Genomic DNA, 6712 nt, shown 5'->3' on the forward strand with positions numbered 1-6712 from the left:
GACTTGGGGCCAGTTTGGCCCAAAGTCTCCAAGAGACAAGTCGGGAAGAAAGATAGGGGACAGAGGGAGAAAGCGAAGGGAGCAGGAGAAAGGGAAGGAAGAATAAAAAGTAGTGTTGGGCTGCAGGAGTGAGATGGAGGAATTGCAAGAAAAGAGGCAGGAAGCAGGAGAGTGAGAGAAAAGGAAAGAAGAGACATGCAGCCAGACGAGGGCTTAGTGAGAGAGGATGGGACAGAGAACAGGATGAGAAGGAAATAAGGCAAGGCTAGGACAAGCAAGGACAGGCAAGGCAAGGCTAGGCTGCAGGACATGTTTTTGCTTTATAGTTTCTAGCACATTCGTCTTCAGACTAGGAGGAAAGCCATAAGACCGTATGGATTAGGCCCAAGCAAAAACCCCAGCTACTTGAGACACTTAGACTAAGCCTAAAATATGAAGATCTCTCCATGAGGATGGTTTTTATACTGTACTTCCACAATCTGCTGGCAGTACAAAAAAATAAGCTGCAGATCTCCTTAGGCTGAGTCATGGTGCTTTGGGGCAGGGACCATGCATATCATGGGAATATTTCACAGTTTCTGCTCTGTTTTCAGTGTATGACACCAAAACACCCACCTGATGACATCCTTTCAAGAGCAAAGGCAGCAATTTGCAGAATTCCGCTTCTTAGGGGAAGTGAGAAATTGCTGAGCTGACACCAAGTCCTGCAGTGTCCCTGTCACCTGCAGAGCCACCGCATCCTTGCCACAGTAGCGGGCATTGTGACAAAGGTTCTATGTCACCTGGGTGTGGCAGCCAGGCGCCCCCTAGGGGATGGGGAGCCTGTCAGCCCCGGGCCTGTCACTGCCTGGTGTCCCTGCTGCCACCAGCCAGGCCTCTGAAAACTTGTCAAACCATGCCCAGACTTGGGGCCAGTTTGGCCCAAAGTCTCCAAGAGAGAAGTCGGGAAGAAAGATAGGGGACAGAGGGAGAAAGCGAAGTGAGCTGGAGAAAGGGAAGGAAGAATAAAAAGTAGTGTTGGGCTGCAGGAGTGAGATGGAGGAATTGCAAGAAAAGAGGCAGGAAGCAGGAGAGTGAGAGAAAAGGAAAGAAGAGACATGCAGCCAGACGAGGGCTTAGTGAGAGAGGATGGGACAGAGAACAGGATGAGAAGGAAATAAGGCAAGGCTAGGACAAGCAAGGACAGGCAAGGCAAGGCTAGGCTGCAGGACATGTTTTTGCTTTATAGTTTCTAGCACATTCGTCTTCAGACTAGGAGGAAAGCCATAAGACCGTATGGATTAGGCCCAAGCAAAAACCCCAGCTACTTGAGACACTTAGACTAAGCCTAAAATATGAAGATCTCTCCATGAGGATGGTTTTTATACTGTACTTCCACAATCTGCTGGCAGTACAAAAAAATAAGCTGCAGATCTCCTTAGGCTGAGTCATGGTGCTTTGGGGCAGGGACCATGCATATCATGGGAATATTTCACAGTTTGTGCTCTGTTTTCAGTGTATGACACCAAAACACCCACCTGATGACATCCTTTCAAGAGCAAAGGCAGCAATTTGCAGAATTCCGCTTCTTAGGGGAAGTGAGAAATTGCTGAGCTGACACCAAGTCCTGCAGTGTCCCTGTCACCTGCAGAGCCACCGCATCCTCGCCACGGTAGCGGGCATTGTGACAAAGGTTCTATGTCAGCTGGGTGTGGCAGCCAGGCGCCCCCTAGGGGATGGGGAACCTGTCAGCCCCGGGCCTGTCACTGCCTGGTGTCCCTGCTGCCACCAGCCAGGCCTCTGAAAACTTGTCAAACCATGCCCAGACTTGGGGCCAGTTTGGCCCAAAGTCTCCAAGAGAGAAGTCGGGAAGAAAGATAGGGGACAGAGGGAGAAAGCGAAGTGAGCTGGAGAAAGGGAAGGAAGAATAAAAAGTAGTGTTGGGCTGCAGGAGTGAGATGGAGGAATTGCAAGAAAAGAGGCAGGAAGCAGGAGAGTGAGAGAAAAGGAAAGAAGAGACATGCAGCCAGACGAGGGCTTAGTGAGAGAGGATGGGACAGAGAACAGGATGAGAAGGAAAGAAGGCAAGGCTAGTACAGGCAAGGACAGGCAAGGCAAGGCTAGGCTGCAGGACATGTTTTTGCTTTATAGTTTCTAGCACATTCGTCTTCAGACTAGGAGGAAAGCCATAAGACCGTATGGATTAGGCCCAAGCAAAAACCCCAGCTACTTGAGACACTTAGACTAAGCCTAAAATACCAAGATCTCTCCATAAGGATGGTTTTTATACTGTACTTCCACAATCTGCTGGCAGTACAAAAAAATAAGCTGCAGATCTCCTTAGGCTGAGTCATGGTGCTTTGGGGCAGGGACCATGCATATCATGGGAATATTTCACAGTTTCTGCTCTGTTTTCAGTGTATGACACCAAAACACCCACCTGATGACATCCTTTCAAGAGCAAAGGCAGCAATTTGCAGAATTCCGCTTCTTAGGGGAAGTGAGAAATTGCTGAGCTGACACCAAGTCCTGCAGTGTCCCTGTCACCTGCAGAGCCACCGCATCCTCGCCACGGTAGCGGGCATTGTGACAAAGGTTCTATGTCAGCTGGGTGTGGCAGCCAGGCGCCCCCTAGGGGATGGGGAGCCTGTCAGCCCCGGGCCTGTCACTGCCTGGTGTCCCTGCTGCCACCAGCCAGGCCTCTGAAAACTTGTCAAACCATGCCCAGACTTGGGGCCAGTTTGGCCCAAAGTCTCCAAGAGAGAAGTCGGGAAGAAAGATAGGGGACAGAGGGAGAAAGCGAAGTGAGCTGGAGAAAGGGAAGGAAGAATAAAAAGTAGTGTTGGGCTGCAGGAGTGAGATGGAGGAATTGCAAGAAAAGAGGCAGGAAGCAGGAGAGTGAGAGAAAAGGAAAGAAGAGACATGCAGCCAGACGAGGGCTTAGTGAGAGAGGATGGGACAGAGAACAGGATGAGAAGGAAAGAAGGCAAGGCTAGTACAGGCAAGGACAGGCAAGGCAAGGCTAGGCTGCAGGACATGTTTTTGCTTTATAGTTTCTAGCACATTCGTCTTCAGACTAGGAGGAAAGCCATAAGACCGTATGGATTAGGCCCAAGCAAAAACCCCAGCTACTTGAGACACTTAGACTAAGCCTAAAATACCAAGATCTCTCCATAAGGATGGTTTTTATACTGTACTTCCACAATCTGCTGGCAGTACAAAAAAATAAGCTGCAGATCTCCTTAGGCTGAGTCATGGTGCTTTGGGGCAGGGACCATGCATATCATGGGAATATTTCACAGTTTCTGCTCTGTTTTCAGTGTATGACACCAAAACACCCACCTGATGACATCCTTTCAAGAGCAAAGGCAGCAATTTGCAGAATTCCGCTTCTTAGGGGAAGTGAGAAATTGCTGAGCTGACACCAAGTCCTGCAGTGTCCCTGTCACCTGCAGAGCCACCGCATCCTCGCCACGGTAGCGGGCATTGTGACAAAGGTTCTATGTCAGCTGGGTGTGGCAGCCAGGCGCCCCCTAGGGGATGGGGAGCCTGTCAGCCCCGGGCCTGTCACTGCCTGCTGGCCCTGCTGCCACCAGCCAGGCCTCTGAAAACTTGTCAAACCATGCCCAGACTTGGGGCCAGTTTGGCCCAAAGTCTCCAAGAGACAAGTCGGGAAGAAAGATAGGGGACAGAGGGAGAAAGCGAAGGGAGCAGGAGAAAGGGAAGGAAGAATAAAAAGTAGTGTTGGGCTGCAGGAGTGAGATGGAGGAATTGCCATTAAAGAGGCAGGAAGCAGGAGAGTGAGAGAAAAGGAAAGAAGAGACATGCAGCCAGACGAGGGCTTAGTGAGAGAGGATGGGACAGAGAACAGGATGAGAAGGAAAGAAGGCAAGGCTAGGACAGGCAAGGACAGGCAAGGCAAGGCTAGGCTGCAGGACATGTTTTTGCTTTATAGTTTCTAGCACATTCGTCTTCAGACTAGGAGGAAAGCCATAAGACCGTATGGATTAGGCCCAAGCAAAAACCCCAGCTACTTGAGACACTTAGACTAAGCCTAAAATACCAAGATCTCTCCATAAGGATGGTTTTTATACTGTACTTCCACAATCTGCTGGCAGTACAAAAAAATAAGCTGCAGATCTCCTTAGGCTGAGTCATGGTGCTTTGGGGCAGGGACCATGCATATCATGGGAATATTTCACAGTTTCTGCTCTGTTTGCAGTGTATGACACCAAAACACCCACCTGATGACATCCTTTCAAGAGCAAAGGCAGCAATTTGCAGCATTCCGCTTCTTAGGGGAAGTGAGAAATTGCTGAGCTGACACCAAGTCCTGCAGTGTCCCTGTCACCTGCAGAGCCACCGCATCCTCGCCACGGTAGCGGGCATTGTGACAAAGGTTCTATGTCAGCTGGGTGTGGCAGCCAGGCGCCCCCTAGGGGATGGGGAGCCTGTCAGCCCCGGGCCTGTCACTGCCTGCTGGCCCTGCTGCCACCAGCCAGGCCTCTGAAAACTTGTCAAACCATGCCCAGACTTGGGGCCAGTTTGGCCCAAAGTCTCCAAGAGAGAAGTCGGGAAGAAAGATAGGGGACAGCGGGAGAAAGCGAAGGGAGCAGGAGAAAGGGAAGGAAGAATAAAAAGTAGTGTTGGGCTGCAGGAGTGAGATGGAGGAATTGCAAGAAAAGAGGCAGGAAGCAGGAGAGTGAGAGAAAAGGAAAGAAGAGACATGCAGCCAGACGAGGGCTTAGTGAGAGAGGATGGGACAGAGAACAGGATGAGAAGGAAATAAGGCAAGGCTAGGACAAGCAAGGACAGGCAAGGCAAGGCTAGGCTGCAGGACATGTTTTTGCTTTATAGTTTCTAGCACATTCGTCTTCAGACTAAGAGGAAAGCCATAAGACCGTATGGATTAGGCCCAAGCAAAAACCCCAGCTACTTGAGACACTTAGACTAAGCCTAAAATATGAAGATCTCTCCATGAGGATGGTTTTTATACTGTACTTCCACAATCTGCTGGCAGTACAAAAAAATAAGCTGCAGATCTCCTTAGGCTGAGTCATGGTGCTTTGGGGCAGGGACCATGCATATCATGGGAATATTTCACAGTTTCTGCTCTGTTTTCAGTGTATGACACCAAAACACCCACCTGATGACATCCTTTCAAGAGCAAAGGCAGCAATTTGCAGAATTTCGTTTCTTAGGGGAAGTGAGAAATTGCTGAGCTGACACCAAGTCCTGCAGTGTCCCTGTCACCTGCAGAGCCACCGCATCCTCGCCAGGGTAGCGGGCATTGTGACAAAGGTTCTATGTCAGCTGGGTGTGGCAGCCAGGCGCCCCCTAGGGGATGGGGAACCTGTCAGCCCCGGGCCTGTCACTGCCTGGTGTCCCTGCTGCCACCAGCCAGGCCTCTGAAAACTTGTCAAACCATGCCCAGACTTGGGGCCAGTTTGGCCCAAAGTCTCCAAGAGAGAAGTCGGGAAGAAAGATAGGGGAAAGAGGGAGAAAGCGAAGTGAGCTGGAGAAAGGGAAGGAAGAATAAAAAGTAGTGTTGGGCTGCAGGAGTGAGATGGAGGAATTGCAAGAAAAGAGGCAGGAAGCAGGAGAGTGAGAGAAAAGGAAAGAAGAGACATGCAGCCAGACGAGGGCTTAGTGAGAGAGGATGGGACAGAGAACAGGATGAAAAGGAAAGAAGGCAAGGCTAGGACAGACAAGGACAGGCAAGGCAAGGCTAGGCTGCAGGACATGTTTTTGCTTTATAGTTTCTAGCACATTCGTCTTCAGACTAGGAGGAAAGCCATAAGACCGTATGGATTAGGCCCAAGCAAAAACCCCAGCTACTTGAGACACTTAGACTAAGCCTAAAATACCAAGATCTCTCCATAAGGATGGTTTTTATACTGTACTTCCACAATCTGCTGGCAGTACAAAAAAATAAGCTGCAGATCTCCTTAGGCTGAGTCATGGTGCTTTGGGGCAGGGACCATGCATATCATGGGAATATTTCACAGTTTCTGCTCTGTTTTCAGTGTATGACACCAAAACACCCACCTGATGACATCCTTTCAAGAGCAAAGGCAGCAATTTGCAGAATTCCGCTTCTTAGGGGAAGTGAGAAATTGCTGAGCTGACACCAAGTCCTGCAGTGTCCCTGTCACCTGCAGAGCCACCGCATCCTCGCCAGGGTAGCGGGCATTGTGACAAAGGTTCTATGTCAGCTGGGTGTGGCAGCCAGGCGCCCCCTAGGGGATGGGGAGCCTGTCAGCCCCGGGCCTGTCAATGCCTGGTGTCCCTGCTGCCACCAGCCAGGCCTCTGAAAACTTGTCAAACCATGCCCAGACTTGGGGCCAGTTTGGCCCAAAGTCTCCAAGAGACAAGTCGGGAAGAAAGATAGGGGACAGAGGGAGAAAGCGAAGGGAGCAGGAGAAAGGGAAGGAAGAATAAAAAGTAGTGTTGGGCTGCAGGAGTGAGATGGAGGAATTGCAAGAAAAGAGGCAGGAAGCAGGAGAGTGAGAGAAAAGGAAAGAAGAGACATGCAGCCAGACGAGGGCTTAGTGAGAGAGGATGGGACAGAGAACAGGATGAGAAGGAAATAAGGCAAGGCTAGGACAAGCAAGGACAGGCAAGGCAAGGCTAGGCTGCAGGACATGTTTTTGCTTTATAGTTTCTAGCACATTCGTCTTCAGACTAGGAGGAAAGCCATAAGACCGTATGGATTAGGCCCAAGCAAAAACCC

Source organism: Columba livia, unplaced genomic scaffold (assembly GCF_036013475.1).
Source record: "Columba livia isolate bColLiv1 breed racing homer unplaced genomic scaffold, bColLiv1.pat.W.v2 Scaffold_103, whole genome shotgun sequence".
Classification (NCBI taxonomy): Eukaryota; Metazoa; Chordata; class Aves; order Columbiformes; family Columbidae; genus Columba; species Columba livia.